General features: G+C 42.7%; 1 protein-coding gene across 1 annotated transcript in view; it reads right to left on the reverse strand.

Annotated features, from left to right (window-relative positions):
• Positions 1-18,105, reverse strand: part of HS3ST3A1 (heparan sulfate-glucosamine 3-sulfotransferase 3A1) — a 141,970-nt gene that overhangs the window by 80,565 nt on the left and 43,300 nt on the right. The gene's annotated exons all lie outside the window — the stretch shown is intronic.

Genomic DNA, 18,105 nt, shown 5'->3' on the forward strand with positions numbered 1-18,105 from the left:
GGCATAGCTTCCAGGATCATGGCAACACACAAGCCACCACAGCACAACAAACTGACAAATGGGTGGTACAATGAAAAATACAAAGATTTGTGGGTTATTATTTAATAAAAGGTGCCAAGACAATTTTTAATTATTTGAGATAAGGAAGAAAGGTTCAATCATTAGCCAGTAGAGAAATGCCCATCAAAACTACAATGAGAATCCATTTCACTCCAACAAGGCTGGCATTCATCCAAAAAACACAAAATAATAAATGTTGGGGAGGTCGTGGAGAGATTGGAACACTTACACACTGCTGGTGGGAATGCAAAATGGTACAACCACTTTGGAAATGGATTTGGTGCTTCCTTAAAAAACTAGAAATAAAACTACCATACCATCCAGCAATCCCACTCCTTGGAATATATCCTAGAGAAATAAGAGCCTTTACATGAACAGATAAATACACCCACGTTCACTGCAGCACTGTTTACAATAGCAAAAAGATGGAAGCAACCAAGGTGCCCATCAACAGATGAATAGATAAATAAATTATGGTATATTCACACAACGGAATACTACCCATCGATAAAGAACAGTGATGAATCTATGAAACATTTCATAACATGGAGGAACCTGGAAGGCATTATGCTGAGTGAAATTAGTCAGTTGCAAAAGGATAAATATTATGCAAGACCACTATTATAAGAACTCGAGAAATAGTTTAAACAGAGAAGAGAATATTCTTTGAAGGTAAGCAGAGGGGGGAAGGAGGGAGGGAGACAGATTTCACTAATTAGATAGTAGATAAGAACTATTTTAGGTGAAGGGAAAGGCAACACACAATACAGGAGAGGTCAGCACAACTGGACTAAACCAAAAGCAGTTTCCTTAATAAACTGAATGCTTTGAAGGCCAGCGTAGCAGGGGCAGGGGTTTGGGGACCATGATTTCAGGGGACATCTAAGTCAACTGGCATAATAAAATCTCTTAAGAAAACATTATGCATCCCACTTTGGAGAGTGGCATCTGGGGTCTTAAATGCTAGCAAGCAGCCATATAAGATGCATTAATTCGTCTCAACCTACCTGGACCAAAGGAGAATGAAGAACACCAAGGACACAAGGTAATTTTGAGCCCAAGAGAAAGAAAGAGGCACATAAACCAGAGACTACATCAATCTGAGACCAGAAGAACTAGATGGTGCCCAGCTACAACTGATGACTGCCCTGACAGGGAACACAACAGAGAACCCCTGAGGGACCAGAAGAGCAGTGGGAGGCAGACTCCAAATTCTCGTAAAAAGACCAGACTTAATGGTCTGACTGAGACTAGAAGGACCCCAGAAGTCATGGTCCCCAGACCTTCTGTTAGCCCAAGACAGGAACCATTCCCACGCAAAGTCAACTCTTTAGACAGGGATTCGACTGAACTATGGGATAGAAAATGATACTGGGGAAGAATCAGCTTCTTGGATCAAGTAGACAAATGAGACTATGTTGGCATCTCCTCCCTGAAGGGGAGATGAGAAGGTAGGGGGGGTCAGAAGCTGGTCGAATGGACATGAAAAGAGAGAGTGGAGGGAAGGAGCAGGCTGTCTCATTAGGGGGAGAGCAATTAGGAGTATATAGCAAGGTATATATAAATTTTTGTATGACAGACTGACTTAATTTGTAAACTTTCACTTAAAGCACAGTAAAAATTAAAAAAAAAAGAAGAAAGAAAGGTTCACCTGTACCTTGAATCACGTACAAAAGGAAATGCAGATGTGTTAAGCGTTAAATGAGTATGTGTATGTTCTATTCTTCTATTACACAGAGGAACTTGAAACGTGTATGAATATGCGGTCATTCCAGGAGAGGCGTTTTCTAAGAATAAAAGCAAAGGAACAAAACCATGAAGGTAAATATACCTCTGACTCCATTAAAAAATAAATAAATAAAAATCCTTCTTCCCGTGTCTCCCACCCAATTTTAAGCAAAATAACAAAAATTAAAATTTGGGAGACCCTCCCCTATACTAACAGCTAGTGAGAATGACATCCACTTCCATGTGGAGGTACTCTGTGGACATAATACAGGTGGGATCACCCATGGTGGATACACTGAGAACACCTTTTCTAAGACTTAGTGTGGTATGATGGGAAGTAAATAGGGACTACCCTAGGAGGACTCCTTTAATTCCCCTAGATTAGGGAAGTTATAGGCCAAGGAGAAATCAGAGGACAAACAGTGAACCAGTTGGAAACTCAATGACAACAGCCCTTGCTCCCCACAGAAAATCCTCAGACAGGGGGACATTTTCCCTAAAATAACAGGTAGCAGCACAGGAAGTGGGTCAGACAGAGCCGTACCATGTACCCAGGAAAAGGGCTCAGCAAAACTAAAGAAAACAAGCAAAAGGACAACAAACAAGAACATCCGCCCAAAGCAGCCAGCTAGCCCAGTAGCCTCACTAACATGGGGAGCAGGGGTGGCCTCAAGAGGTTTCCCTGGTGGGTGTGCTAAGTGCTGCCTCTTTTCCCCTCCTTTCAGTTGCTGAGTCACCTAATTAGAATGGATTTTTCATTAACTGGACCACTTGTTTATCTGAGGTAAATCACAAACCCTATTTTCTCAGCAAATTAAAGGCCAGAATAAAACCTTGAATATCCAAGTATGAGTCAGCAAATAGCCAACATCAGTTCAAGGGGGGAAAAAAAGGCACAAAATTAAAGGACAGGAACAAAACCCTAAAAAAGAAAGATACAACAAAGGTACATTTTGGAGAAAATAAAAGATTTATAACAAATAAACAAAACCCAAGGTAAGTTTTAAGTGATGCCTGCTCTCACAAGCTTAAACATGGACTTTAGGAAAACAGGGATGAAACGTGGAACGCTAAGAATAAAAACAGGCTAAGAAAGAGCTAGTTGAAAGGTAGGCAGAGGTGAGAGGGGAACTGGAGACAGGTAAAATGAGTGAAGTTGCTGTCTAGTTGATTCCGACTCATAGAGACCCTGTAGAACAGAGTAGAACTGTCCCACAGGGTTTCCAAGAAGCACCTAGTGGATTTGAACTGCCGACCTTTTGGTTAGCAGCCATTGCTCTTAACCACTGCATCAACAGGGTTTCCAAAATAAGTGAAGGAAGCTAAAAATACAAATGTAGAAAAGTAACTGTCATTGTGGAGGCCAAACCTGAAATAATCTCCTTTTTTTTTTAGCTGCAGAGCCAAACGCCCTCCTCAGTTTGTCGTCCTGTGGTGGCCTGCATGTTGCCATGATGTTGGAAGCTATGACACCAGTATTTCATATACCAGCAGGGTCACCCATGGTGGACACATTTCAGCAGAGCTTCCAGACTAAGACAGACTAGGAAGAAATGCCTGGAGATCTTCTTCCAAAAATTAGCCAGTGAATACACTACAGATCACAACAGAATATTGCTTAATATAGCGCTGAAAATGAGCCCCCTTGTTTGGAAGACACTTGAAATACACAGCTGCTGCAATAATGGACTCTAGCACACCAACGATTGTGAAGATTGTGCAGGACTGGGCAGAATTTCATTCTTTTCACCTGGGGTCACCGTAAGTCGAAGCCAACTCAACAGCAAGTAACAACTAACAACAAGGCTGCGGAGAGAAGCTCTCAAGAGATGAGAATAGGCACACACGGAAAACGATTTGGACATTTCCAAAGTTATAGAAAGGTTTCAAGAAAAGTAAGAGTGAATTGCCCATATACTCTTCACCTTGAATTGCCACTGTTACTATTTTGCCACACTGGCCTCTGTGTGTGTGCACACGTGTGTATTCTTCTGCCGAACCACAGCAGAGTAAGTTGAAGAGATCATGACATCTCAACCCTAAACACTTCAGCATGCACCTCTTAAGAACAAAAGCATTCTTTTAAGAAATAAGGAGATAGAACTATCAACTGTGGATATTTAACACTGAGACCTTTTTTTCCGTCAGAACATGTGTCTGGATTTTTGGTTTGGAATATAGGGCTTCCACTAGGCTGGATATCTTTGCTGACTATACCCACGCTAAGGTCAACCAACCTCCTTCGGGGCAAACCAATATAGTTTCATTACTAACTGTTAAGGATTGTTGCTGTTAGGTGCCGTTGAGTTGGTTCCAACTCATAGTGACCCTATGTACAACAGAACAATACACTGCCTGGTCCTGCGCCATGCCCACAATCGTTGTTATGCTTGAGCCCACTGTTGCAGCCACTGTGTCAATCCACCTCATTGAGGGTCTTCCTCTTTTCCGCTGACCCTGTACTTTACCAAGCATGATGTCCTTCTCCAGGGACTGATCCCTCCCGACTACATGTCCAAAGTATGTAAGATGCAGTCTCACCATCCTTGCCTCTAAGGAGCATTCTGGTTGTACATCTTCCAAGACAGGTCTGTTCGTTCTTTTGGCAGTCCATGGTATATTGAATATTCTTCACCAACACCACAATTCAAAGGCATCAGTTCTTCTTCTGTCTTCCTTATTCATTGTCCAGCTTTCACATGGATATGATGAGACTGAAAACACCATGGGTTGGGTCAGGCACGCCTTAGTCTTCAAGGTGACATCTTTGCTTTTCAACACTTTAAAGAGGTCTTTTGAAGCAGATTTACCCAATGCAATATGTCTTTTGATTTCTGGACTGCTGCTTCCATGGCTGTTGATTATGGATTAAAGCAAAATGAAATCCTTGACAACTTCAGTTTTTTCTCCGTTTATCATGGTTTTGCTCATTGGTCCAGTTGTGAGGATTTTTGTTTAGGTAGAGATGCAATCCATACTGAAGGCTGTGGTCTTTGATCTTCATCAATAAGTGCTTCAAATCCTCTTCACTTTCAGCAAGCAATGTGTGTCATCTGTACAACGTAGGTTGTTAATGAGTCTTCCACCAATCCTGATGCCCCATTTTTCTTTATACAGTCCAACTTCTTGGATTATTTGCTCAATATACGGACTGAATAGGTATGGTGAAAGGATACAACCCTGACGCATGCCTTTCCTGACTTTAAGCCATGCAGTATCCCCTTGTTCTGTCCGAACAACTGCCTCTTGATCTATGTACAGTTTCCTCATGAGCACAATTAAGTGTTCTGGAATTCCCATTCTTTGAAATGTTATCCATAATTTGTTATGATCCACATAGTCGAATGCCTTTGCACAGTCAATAAAACACAAGGAAACATTGTTCTGGTATTCTCTGCTTTCAGCCAAGATCTGTCTGGCATCAGCAATGATAACCCTGGTTCCACGTCCTCTTCTGAATCCAACCTGAATTTCTGGCCCTGTTGATATACTGCTGCAGCCGCTTGTGAATTATCTTCAGCAAAATTTTACTTGCATGTGGTATTCACGATATTGCTCGATAATTTCTGCATTTAGTTAGATTACCTTTCTTGGGAATCTAGTAGATTGGCCAGGTAGCTGTGTTCCAAATTTCTTGGTGTAGATGAGTGAGCACTTCCAACACTGCATCCATTTGCCGAAACATCTCAATTGATATTCCGTCAATTCCTGGAGCCTTGTTTTTCGCAAATGCCTTCATGGTGCAGCTTGGGCTTCTTCCTGCAGTACCATCGGTTCCTGATCATATGCTACCACTTGATATGCTTGAACGTCGATCAATTCTTTTTGATATAATGACTCTTAGGACCCAGCAGTCTACTTCTGAAAAGAATTAGAGTGTTAAGGACAAATATCTCTAAATATCTAATATTCTAGTTCTGTTTTACCCAAAGTACAACAACTGCTCAGTGGGGACTTATGTGTTGCTTCATCAGAGCTTCCAGGCTATGTTCAACTAGGAAGAAAGGCCTGGTAATCTATTTCCAAAACTCAGCCAATGAAAACCCTGTGGATCACCATGGTCCGATCTATACCCAATCATGGGGATGGTGCAGGACTGGGCAGTGTTTCATTCCATTGTGCATGGGGTTGCCACTGGGGCCAACTCCACAGCCCCTGACAACAATAGAAGCTGCAGTACAGGTGCCTAACAGAGAACTTGATTTTAAACTAAAGTACTTCACACTTCAGAAAAACCTTTTAAATTCTTTCTTCTTTAAAAGATAAAGCAAAATTTGGGAAATTAAACTGACATCCTGAAGTTTACACACTGAGGAAAGGCTGGTGAAATGCAAACTTAAATTCCAGCAATACTGTCCAGTGAAGTCCGAAACCTTAAAATGTTTAGCCTCCATGCAGGGGCTGTGGGTGTAGGAGGTCCACTAAGAAATGGGAAGCAAACTGCTTCCCTCTCCCTCATTTCTGTTCAGAGCACATCTGAGGCAGATGATCCCATCCCTGGCTACTTAGTAGAAACGTTTCAGAAGCTATTAAGAGATGTGCAAATGTCTTGGAGCCTACCTTGGACCAAATAAATAGGCATCTCTGGGGATGAAATCAGGGTATGAGTATTTAAAAGCTCCCACTGGTGAATTCCAATAAGCGTTCAGAATTGGGAACCAAAGGCAAGGTCATGGAAGCTTCATAGACACAACCAAACTCTCCATGGGACTGAATTACTGGGCTGAGGGTTGGAAACCAGGATCTCAGGGGACATCTAGCTCAACTGGCACAACAAAATATGCAAAAGAAAATATTCTACATTCTACTTTAGTAACACCTGTGGTCTTAAAAGCTTGTATGCAGCCACCTAAGATACTCCTCTGATCCCAGCCCATCTGGAGCAAGGAAAAATAAAGAAAACCAAAGACACAAGGGAAAGATTTGTCTAAAGGACTAATGTACCACAACTGCCACCGCCTTCACCAGACATAGTCCAACACAACTACATGGTGCTTGACTACCACCACCGACTGCTCTGACAGGGATCACAAGAGAGATCCCAAACAGAGCTGGAGAAAAATGAAGAAAATTCTAACACACACACACACACACACACACACACACACACACACACAGACCAGATTTACTGGTCTGACAGAAAGTGGAGAAACCTCGAGAGTACGGTCCCTGGACATCCTCCATTTTAACTGAAGTCACCCCTCAGGTTCACCCTTTGGCCAAAGATTAGACAGGTCCGTAAAACAAAATGAGACTAAAGGGGCACACCAGCCCGGGGGGCAAGGACGAGAAGACAGGAGGGGATAGGAAAGCTGGTAACAGGGAACCCAGGTCAAGAAGGGAGAGTGCTGACACGTCGTGGTGTTAGCAAGCAATGTCACAAAACAGTACGTGTATTAATTGCTTGATGAGAAACTAATTTGCTCTCTAAATCTTCATCTAAAGCACAACTAAAAAAAAAAAATCCAGAATTGGGAACCACTGCTCAGAAGGAACTGAAGCTCAGACTTTGGATGCTGCTATCTATTGCCGTTCCCACCAGACGGCTTTAAGTCCCTCATCTGAGGAGGTAACACTGCACAGCATTTTGTTTTCCCTCTGCTGCTGATCTTCTTCCAGGCGTCTACTCTGAGATACTGCCTGGCCAGAACCATTCCTCAATGCACGGGCCACACTGTCTCCGACCTTCCACTGGGCTGGAGACACTGGGTAGTTCTAGCAGGAGGTGGACACAGCTGCAAAGATGGCCCTTTCCCTCGCGTTGTTGTTAGCTGCCATGGGTCACCGCGACTCCTGAAGATCCCAGGCACAATGGAAGGAAACACAGCCAGGTTCTGTGCTATCCCCATGGCCCATTGCACATCAGATCTGTGTGATCCATAGCATTTTCACTGGCTGATTTTCAGAAGTAGATGGCCAAGCCTTTCTTCCTACCCCATCTTAGTCTAGAAGCTCTGTTGAAACCTGTTCAGCACCATAGCAATACGCACACATCCACTGACAGATGGGTGGTGGCTGCACATGACGTGTACTGGCCGGAAGTCAAACCGGGATCTCCTGCGTAGAACAACAGATTCCACCACAGAACCACCATGCCCTCCTTTTTTGAGTTAACACTCTGTCACTGCAAATGTCCCAATCACAGCAGTGAGGAGAGCAGGAAGAAAGAGCAAACGGCAGATGTGATACACTGATCTGTGCGGAGCTGAAAGCAGCTTCCTCAGAGGAAATCCTCGGAGGTGATGGGGCCATCACTCAGCTTAGCTACATGCGAAATCCAAGCTGAGGAAGGCACCAAGCACTCTCCATGGCAGACAGCTGAATTCTCAAGCAGGGGCCAGCTCGCTGTGCAAGAGGCTGGGTCGAGCCTGTCCCCTCAGACAAGCATGCCGGTACATTCTGTGAGCATGTCACATCCCTCCACCAGTGGCCTCAGGCACACACGGAGGAAGAGAGGATGGGGGACAGTAACCTTACCCGAGTCCTGGCGTTTTCAGCCCCCTCTTGCCCTCTCTGATCTCCCTTACATCCTGGGATTGGATGGCCCATAAAAGTGTCCAGCATGAAAGACAGATTCAAATGCTGAAGAAACCTTATCCTGATGGAAGTCATTTCCACAGCCAACCCTCTCTGTCTCTAGGCCTCCCCGCCCAGGCCCACCATACCTACGCTCCCCCCAACCCCTGTCCAGGCAGAATTTATGGGCTGTAAGTCCTGTTTTTCTACATTGATGGAAATCACTGGCCAATATTTCCAGCGGGCCAAACTTGATCCACAGAGTCAAATATCAAGGCATCCAGCCGAGCTCTGGGGCTCAGGGTTTATGAAGCCGAACGATGAGCCACTCTGCTGTAAGCCATCTGATATTTACTATGACAGGACAGTATTTTAGTTCATAAAAAGATGATTTTGTTTAACTTCAGTTGCTCAAAAGGCCCTAGTTCCTTTTACAAGGGGATTGTGTGTCAGGAGCGGATACAGAGCCTGAAAGGCTAAGCCAGCCAGCTGTTGTTTGCTCGCCTTGCTGGAGTAACACAGTTCAATCAGATGGAAAGACGCCCTAAATGAGATACCGCAAGCTCTTGGAGGTGCACTGGAAATGGGGGGACAGTGCAACATACCTGCTTTCATAGATGCTGAGAAAGTTAAAGATGTCTATGTATTGATGACTGCAGTGGAGGAGGAAGGGAAGAGAGCACTTAGGTTTCCTCATCTCTGAAGAGGCTTGTCGGGGTAGAAATCTGCAAGGTTCTTTCCAGTTCTGAAACACTCTGGCCCTGTGGTGGCTGTTGTTAAGTGCCATCGAGTTGGTTCCGTCCTATAGAGACCCTATGTACAACAGAAGGAAACACCACCTGGTCCTGCACCATCCTCATGATCAATGCTATGCTTGAGTCCATTGTTGCAGCCACTGTGTCAATTCATCTTACTGAGGGTCTTCCTCTTTTTCACTGACCTTCTACTTTAACCGAGCATGATGTCCTTCTCCAAGAACTGGTCCTCCTGATAACATGTCCAAAGTATGTGAGATGAAGTCTCGCCATCCTCATTTGTAAGGAGCATTCTGGCTGGACTTCTTCCAAGACAGATTTGTTGGTTTTTCTGGCAGTCCATGGTATATTCAATATTCTTCACCAACACCATAATTCAACGAGTCAAATCTATTCTTGAGATGATCTTTCAATTCAGGTGGGAAATACTGAAAGTCACACTTTAGCTCTCATGGACTTGTTCTAATTTTCTTCAGCTTCAATTTGAACTTTCATATCAGTAATTGTAAATATCCCCAGAAAGATGTTAACCCGTGTTTTACTGACTATGCAAAGGCATTCGACTGTGTGTATCATAACAAATGACGGATAACACTGCAAAGAGTGGGAATTCCAGAACACTTAACTGTGCTCATAAGGAACCTTTACATAGATCAAGAGGCAGTTGTTCAGACAGAACAAGGGGATATTGAGTGGTTTAAAGTTAGGAAAGGTGTGTGTCAAGGTTATATCCTTCCGCCATATCTATTCAATCTGTATGCTGGGCAAATAATCCGAGAAGCTGGACTATATGAAGAAGAACGGGGTTTTAGGATTGGAAGAAAACTCATTAACAACCTGCGATATGCAGATGACACAACCTTGCTTGCTGAAAGCAAAGAGGACTTGAGGCACTTACTAATGAAGATCAAAGACCACAGCCTTCAGGATGGATTGCAACTCAACATAAAGTAAACAAAAATCCCCACAAGTGGACCAATGAGCAACATCATGATAAACGGAGAAAAGGTTGAAGTTGTCAAGGGTTTCATTTCACTTGGATCCACAATCAACACCCACAGAAGCAGCAGTCAAAAAATCAAAAGATGCATTGTATTAGGCAAATCGGCTGCAAGAGATCTCTTTAAAGTGTTGAAAAGCAAAGTGTCACTTTGCAGACTAAGGTGCACCTGACCCAAGCCATGGTATTTTCAATGGCATCATATGCATGTGAAAGCTGGACAATGAACAAGGAAGACAGAAGAAGAATTGATGCCTTTGATTTGTGGTGTTAGCGAAGAATACTGAATATACCTTGGACTGCCAAAAGAACAACAAATCTGTCTTGGAAGAAGTACAACCAGAATGCTCCTTAGAAGCAAGGATGGCGAGACTGCATCTGTCTTACATACTTTGGACATGTTGTCAGGAGGAATAAGTCCCTGGAGTGTTGCCAGAAAAAAGGAAGACCCTCGATGAGATGGATTGACACAGTGGCTATGACAATGGACTCAAGCATAACAACGATTGTGAGGATGGCACAGGACAGGGGAATGTTTCATACTGTGGTACACTGGGTTGCTATGTGTCAGAATGGACTCAATGGCACCTAACAACAACATGAGTAATTGATGGTCTATTCCACAGTTAGCCCCTGGCCTTGTTCTGACTGATGATATTGAGCTTTTGCATCGTCCGTTTCCACAGATGTAGTCGATTTGATTCCTGTATATTTCATCTGGTGAGGTCCACGTGTATAGTCACCATTTTCATGTTGTTGAAAAAAGGTATTTGCAATGAAGAAGTCATTGGTCTTGCAAAATTCTGTCATGGGATCTCCAGTATTGTTTTTATCACCAAGGTCATGTTTTCCAACTACCAATCCTCCTTCTTTGTTTCCAACTTTTGGATTCCAATCATCAGTAGTTATTAATACATCCTGATCGGATGTTTGACCAATTTCACACTGCAGAAGTTGGAAAAATCTTCAATTTCTTCAATGGTTAGTTCATAAATTTGAGTAACAGGCATATTAACTGATTTTCCTTGTAGGAGTATGAATATTTTTCCATTACTGACAGTGATATACTTCAGGATATACCTTGAGATGTTCTTTTTCACAATGAATGCGATGCTATTCCTCTTCAATTTGTCATTCCTGGCATAGTAGACCATATGACTGTCCAATTCAAAATAGCCAATACCAGTTCATTTCAGCTCATTAATGCCTAGGATATCGATGTTTATGTGTTCCATTTCATTTTTTATTTCCAATTTTGGTAGATTCATACTTTGTACATTCTGTGTTCCAATTATTATTGGATATTTCCAGCTGTTTCTTCTTATTTTGAGCCTTTCCACATCAGCAAATGAAGGTCCTGAATGCTAGAGTCCATCTGTGTCACTAAAGTCAACTCTACTTTGAGGAGGCAGCTCTTCCCCAATCGTCTTTTGAGTGCCTTTCAACCCGAAGGGCTCTTCTTTCGACACTATCTTCCAGCTCTAGCAATCACTAAAATGGATAGAGTACAGAGGCTTGTCACCCAGGAAAGGCCTTTCCTGAAGAGCACGGGCCCCCTTTGCCCCACTGTAGGCTGCTGATATTTCTCTCTGACTATGTAGATTTTCCCCCAGAGAACACAGCTGCAGCTCCTTTCTTACCTGGGTAAGGTAAGAGGCATTAAAAACAGCATATTTCTACTTTGTTCTTCTTCAAAATTGCTTTAGATATTTGGGGCCTCTTGCCATTCCATATAAAATTGAAGATTGGTTTTTCCATTTCTGTAAAGAAGGCTGTTGAAATTTTGATCAGGATTGCATTGAATCTATAGATTTCTTTAAGTAGTACTGATATCTTAACAATACTAAGTCTTCCAATCTTGATTTCAAATTATGTTATACAGGTATAGTAATCAAAACAACCTGGTACTGGTATAAATATAGACACATAGACCAATATAGAATGGAACAGAATTGGGATTCAAGAAACAAACCCACACATCTATAGTCAAGTGATTTTTGACAAGGTTGCTAAGTTTATTCAATGGGGAAAAAAGAGTCTCTTCAATAAATAGTGTTGGGAAAATTGGGTTTCCACATGCAGAAAATTAAATAGGATCCATGACTCACACCAGACACAAAAACAAATTCAAAATGGATTAAGAACCTAAATGTGAAAATTAAAACCATAAAATTCTTAGAAGAAAATAGAGGAACAAGGCTGTCTGGGCTAGGTTTTAATAATGAATTATCTAATATAATAACAAAAACACAAACAGCAAAATACAAAATAAATAAATGAGACCTCATAAAAATTAAATACTTTTGTTCATCAAAAGACTTTACCAAAAACTTGAAAAGCTACCAATTAAGAATCTAATAAACAAGATGTGTATAAAACTTTGACAACTTAACAATAAAAAGACAAATGACCCAATCAAAAACTGGCCTAAAGACTTAAATAGAAATTTCACCAAAGAGGAAATTCAAATGGACAACAAACACATGAAAAGATGCTCAAGGTCATTAGCCATTCCAAAAAACCCACTGTCAACGAGTCAATTCTGACTCATGACAACCCTATAGCCATTAAAACCCATAGCCGTCGAGTCGATTCTAATTCATAGCGACCCTATAGGACAAACTAGAACTGCCCCCACAGAGTTTGCAAGGAGCACCTGGTGGATTCGAACTGCCCACCTCTTGGTTAGCAGCCGTAGCACTTAACCACTACGCCACCAGGGTTTCTATAGCCATTAAGAGAGATGTAAATCAAAACCAAAATGAGGTATCATTTCACTCCCACTAGGATGCCCTGGTGGGGCAATGGTTAAGCACTTGGCTAACTAACTGGAAGATGAGTGATTCAAACCCACCAGCGTCTCTGCTGGAGAAAAGACCTGGTGATCTGCTCCCGTAACAATTTACAGCCTAGGAAAACCTATAGGGCAGTTCCACTCTGCCCTGTAGGGTCACCATGAACCGGAATCAACTCAACAGCCCACAACAACAACTGAATGGCTAGGATAAAACAAAAAACAGAAAGTAACAAAGTTGATGAGCATGTGGGGAAATTAGAACTCTTATCCATTGCTGGTGGTAATGTAAAATGAAACAGCCATTGTGGAAAAGGGTGTGGCAGGTCCTCAAAAAGCTAAAAATAGAGCTATGCATTTGACCCAGCAATTCCAGTACTAGGAATATACCCAAGTGACATGAAAGCAACAACGCAAACAGACACATGTATACCAATGCTCACTGCAGCACTATTCACAATAGCCAAAAGGTGGAAACAACCAAAATGTCCGTTAACAGATGAACAGGCAAGCAAAATGTGGTACTTACATACAATGGAATATTACTCAGCCAGAAAGAGAAATGAAGTCCTGACACATGCTACAACATGGATGGAGCTTAAAAAACATTCTGCTGAAATAAATCAGTCACAGAAGTACAAATATTGTATGACCTCACTTAAATAAAAAGACAAAAACAGGCAAATGCGTGGAGACCAAAGCTTATTAGTGGTTGCCAGGTGTGGGAAGGAGGGAGAAAGAGAGTTATTGCTTATGGAGTGCTGAATTTCTGTTTAAGGTGATGGAAAATTTGCAGGGATTAAGAGCGATGGTTGCACAGCTGATTAACATAATTGATGTGACTAAGTTGTACACCTGTAAAAAGTGGAAGTGGCAAATGTTGTGTGATAGACACTTTTACAAAAAAAAAAAAGAGAGACAGTGAGCAGGTGCTGAGGCTGCGTATGTACAACCAAACACCTCATAGGATTTGGTTTCTTGGTTTCGAGGTTTAGGGTCATGGTTTTATGGGACAGCAAATATCGTGTTTAGCGTTTCTATTCTACCTCTTAGTTCATTACGTAGTGCCTGGTGTCTTCAAAGCTTGCCAGCAGCTGTCTGAGGTACAGAAGTTGGTATCTATTAGCCTGGAGCAACAGAGGAAGGAAGAGAGTCCGCAATAGACTGTGTGGTAATTGTCTCCATGAACAACTGCCTCCTTTGCCATGAAACCAGAAGAAACGGATGGTGCCTGGCTATCGTTACTGAACATTTTGATCAAAGATTCTATAGAAGAATTCTGATCAAAGGGGGAAGACACAGAACAAAATTTCAAATTCTCAGGGAATCCAGATATTCTGGAGCCATTGAGGCTGGATGAACCCCTGAAATCACTGCCCTGAGTCAATCTTTTAAGCCTTAAACCAAACATATCTCCTCAAGTCTTCTTTAAATCAAACAACAGTTTGGCTTAATTGGTAAAGAATGTCTGCTTCAGCACTATGCGCTTTTAAAGAGACTTATCTATGCAAAATCAAACTGACAACAGCAACTTGAAACTGTAAATAGGAAGCTTGGGGGTAGTGAGTTGATGCTAATGGAGGAGGAACAATTCAGAAAAGGGTGAAAATGGTTGGGCAAACTGAAGAACGTAATCAGTATCACTGAATTGTACATGTAGAAGCTGTTGAATTGGTATATGTTCTACTGCAGATTTTCAACAACAAAAAAAGTAAATAAAATAAATTATTTAAAAAATAATAGGGCTGCTATGAGTTGGAAATGGCTGGATGGCAACAGTTTCTTGTTTTTTTTAGCACTGGTACCAGGCATTATTGTTTTTTTTCTTAATCGTTGTTGAACAAATGGGCTGTTCTACTATTACACAATAAAACTTCAGGGCTCTTGCCATTAACCAAAAGCCTGCATCGCCACTGCTCTCAATTTAGGAAGATAGAGAGTTTAGGGTTGGTTTTAGGAAGTTTTTACTGTTAATGTAAGAAAAGCAATTCTGCGTCCATCGGCATCAGCTCGCAACATGTGTTAATGATATTTTTTCTGTACCCGGATCTCTCTTCTGCCTGGGCACAGCAACGTGCATTTTTACCCCTGACCTGAAAGACACTAGAAGTCCATTCAGACAACTGACAGGAGGAGGAAATGTTTTCTCCAAAGATTCGGTCTCTTTTTGGACAGAGGTTTATTTTTCTGAGGGAAGTATCCAATCTGATTGTCCTTTAATATTTGAGTTTAATCCATTTGTGTTTATTTTGATTACTCACTAATTTGGACTTTTCCCTACCTTCTTGGTGCTATTTGCCAGGTCTGTCTCTTTGTTCCTTTTTTGACTTCTATTTCATTGAGTGAATTTATTTTTCTTTCTTTTTCTCCTTTCTCCAGTTTAGAAGTTGTTTTCTTTCTTTCAGGGTTGTATTTAAAAATTTCACACAGAAATTAAGAAAATCCAAGTTAAAATCATTATTATGCTCTCTATGAATACAAGGGCTTTAAAACACTTAAACTGCCTTCCCTTCACCTTTCTCTCATTCTGAATTTACCTGTTATGAATCCAGCCAATCTATTACTTTTATTAATTTTATAATTACTGATCATTTATATATACTAGTGTGCTTGCCAACTTCTTGGGTCAACGTTGCTTTTATCACCTCATGCTTTCCTTGTTCCTTTCCGTTAAAATGTGGCATTTAGCATCTAATTTAGTTAAGGCCTGTGCATGGGTAATTCTGTTTACCTGGCAGCTCTCCGTCTTCTGTCTCCTTGAAACTCATATTAAACGTATCTTGGACTTAGTCTGTTCTCCACATCTCCTTTTACAGCCCTCATCTCCTTATCTCTTTGGTAGGCTTCTCAAATTTTTAGTTAAGATTTTCAGCTGTTTTGCTCTGACCTTTGTAAGTTTCTCAGATCTTTTTGATATTACTGTGATATTTTTAATTTTTTTTAAATCTCCCTTTACCTATCCATTGAGTTTTTAATTTTAACTATATTTTTCCATTTCATATACCATTTGGCCCTTTTTCAAATGTTTTTTATACTGTCATATTTTTCAGGATGATTTTTATGGTTTCTTTAATAATCTGAAACAAACTTACATAAGTATCTTTCAGAGTATTATCGTTTTTTGAGGTCTTGGGGTACTTATTCCTCTATTTGTTGAGTCCACTACCTTTCCCTCACAGTGGTTTGTTTCCTGAAGTGGCTCAAATTTCTAATTGTGAGGCTTCCTAATCCATGAAGTCAAGGAGCATGGAGTTGACCAAGGCTTTGTGTAAACGACTAACGTGTCTGGCAGTTAACCTAAACGCTGCCGGTTCAAGCCCACCCAGGAGTGCCTCAGAAGAAACACCTCGTGACCTACTGCTGAAGAAATCAGCCCTTGGAAGCCCTGTGCAGCACAGTTCTACTCTGACACACACATGGGGTTGCTAGGAGTCAGAGCTGGCTCCATAAAAATAGCAACTGGTTTTTAGTACAGGCTGGCATACACAGGCTGTGGCCAAAACCCCAAACTCCAGCTCTCGGCGTCCAGGTCCTTCATCCTGCCCTTCCTCTTGTGGGAGCCTCCAGCCTCAGCCTCCAGGTCCTTCAACCTGCCCTTCCTCCCGTGGGTACCTGCAGCCTCCAGGTGCTTCATCCCACCCTTCCACCCCTGGGCACCTGCAGCCTCCAGGTCCTTCATCCTGCCCTTCCTCCACTGGGCACCTGCAGCCTCCAGATCCTTCATCCTGCCCTTCCGCCTGTGGGCACCTGCAGCCTCCAGATCCTTCATCCTGCCCTTCCACCTGTGGGCACCTGCAGCGTCCAGGTCCTTCATCACGCCCTTCTTTCTGTGGGCACCTGCAGCCTCCAGGTCCTTCATCCTGCCCTTTCTCCTGTGGGCACCTGCAGCCTCCAGGTCCTTCATCCCGCCCTTCTTTCTGTGGGCACCTTCAGCCTCCAGGTCCTTCATCCTGCCCTTCCTCCTGTGGGCACCTGTAGCTTCAGCCTCCAGGTCCTTCATCCCACCCTTCCTCCTGTGGGCACCTGCAGCCTCCAGATCCTTCATCCTGCCCTTCCACCTGTGGGCACCTGCAGCCTCCAGATCCTTCATCCTGCCCTTCCTCCTGTGGGCACCTGCAGCCTCCAGGTCCTTCATCCTGCCCTACCTCTTGTGGGCACCTGCAGCCTCCAGGTCCTTCATCCTGCCCTTCCTCCTGTGGGCACCTGCAGCCTCCAGGTCCTTCATCCTGCCCTTCCTCCTGTGGGCACCTGCAGCCTCCAAGTCCTTCATCCTGCCCTACCTCTTGTGGGCACCTGCAGCCTCAGATTCACTTACTTTTCTGGCAGAATTTCATTTCTTTTAACTTGGGCTGGGTAGCCTTGTTTTTGTTATTGCTGTTATATTTTATGCAACATTTCTATGTGTTTATTGCTAGGTGGGTGAGGGACGGGAGAAGACTAGAACACTGCTTTCCTCAGTTCAGTCCATCCTGCAGCTGGAAGTGTTTCTGAAATAATGAAAGTCTTTTAATTGTAAACCAATATTGGTGCCGGATCTCGTTAACTGAGAGGCTGCATCCGGCATTGACATGCATGGCTCTAAGACACGGCAGACACTGGGCACAACGGCACAAGCCCTCCGACGGAGACTGCTGTGGAAAGCTAGCCAGTACACAAAGCCTGGTGTTCTGAGATGACACAAGAATGACTCTGATGATTCACTGCGAAGTCACCAGACCCTGCCCTGCCGGCTCCTTCCACTTCTCTCTCTCTGCACAGCCAGCAGCACTGTTTAAGATGCTCGTTTTTCACAACTATCAACTTCTGGAAGTTTAATGCGGGAGACCTAGATTGGAAAGAAAACCCTGATGTAAATTCAATCCCTTGGGAATTTGGTGAAAGGTAGTAAAAGAAAAGAAAAGGTTAAACAGAACTTTTGAATTGCACACCCAAAGAATATCAATGCCAATTCTTTAGAGCTCACTGTGACCTCCCGAGTTTTCAAAGTCTCTGTTCATTTCCACCTGAAATGGATCCTTGGCCATTCCCCACTGCTCCCACCTTCCTGCTCACATAAGCCATGTCCGAGAAGAGTAGGCTGGGATTCTATTCTGGGAGTCCTCACTAAGCCAGCCTGGGAAGCAGTGGAGCACAGAAAACAGGAGTCAACACGTTAACAAACAGTTATCCCAGCCTCCTGACATCTTCTTCTCATAACTCAAAAGTGATAAGAGCTTCTAGAAATAATGACATTTGAATATTCTCACTACATC

The sequence above is a fragment of the Loxodonta africana genome, chromosome 18 (assembly GCF_030014295.1).
Source record: "Loxodonta africana isolate mLoxAfr1 chromosome 18, mLoxAfr1.hap2, whole genome shotgun sequence".
Classification (NCBI taxonomy): domain Eukaryota; kingdom Metazoa; phylum Chordata; class Mammalia; order Proboscidea; family Elephantidae; genus Loxodonta; species Loxodonta africana.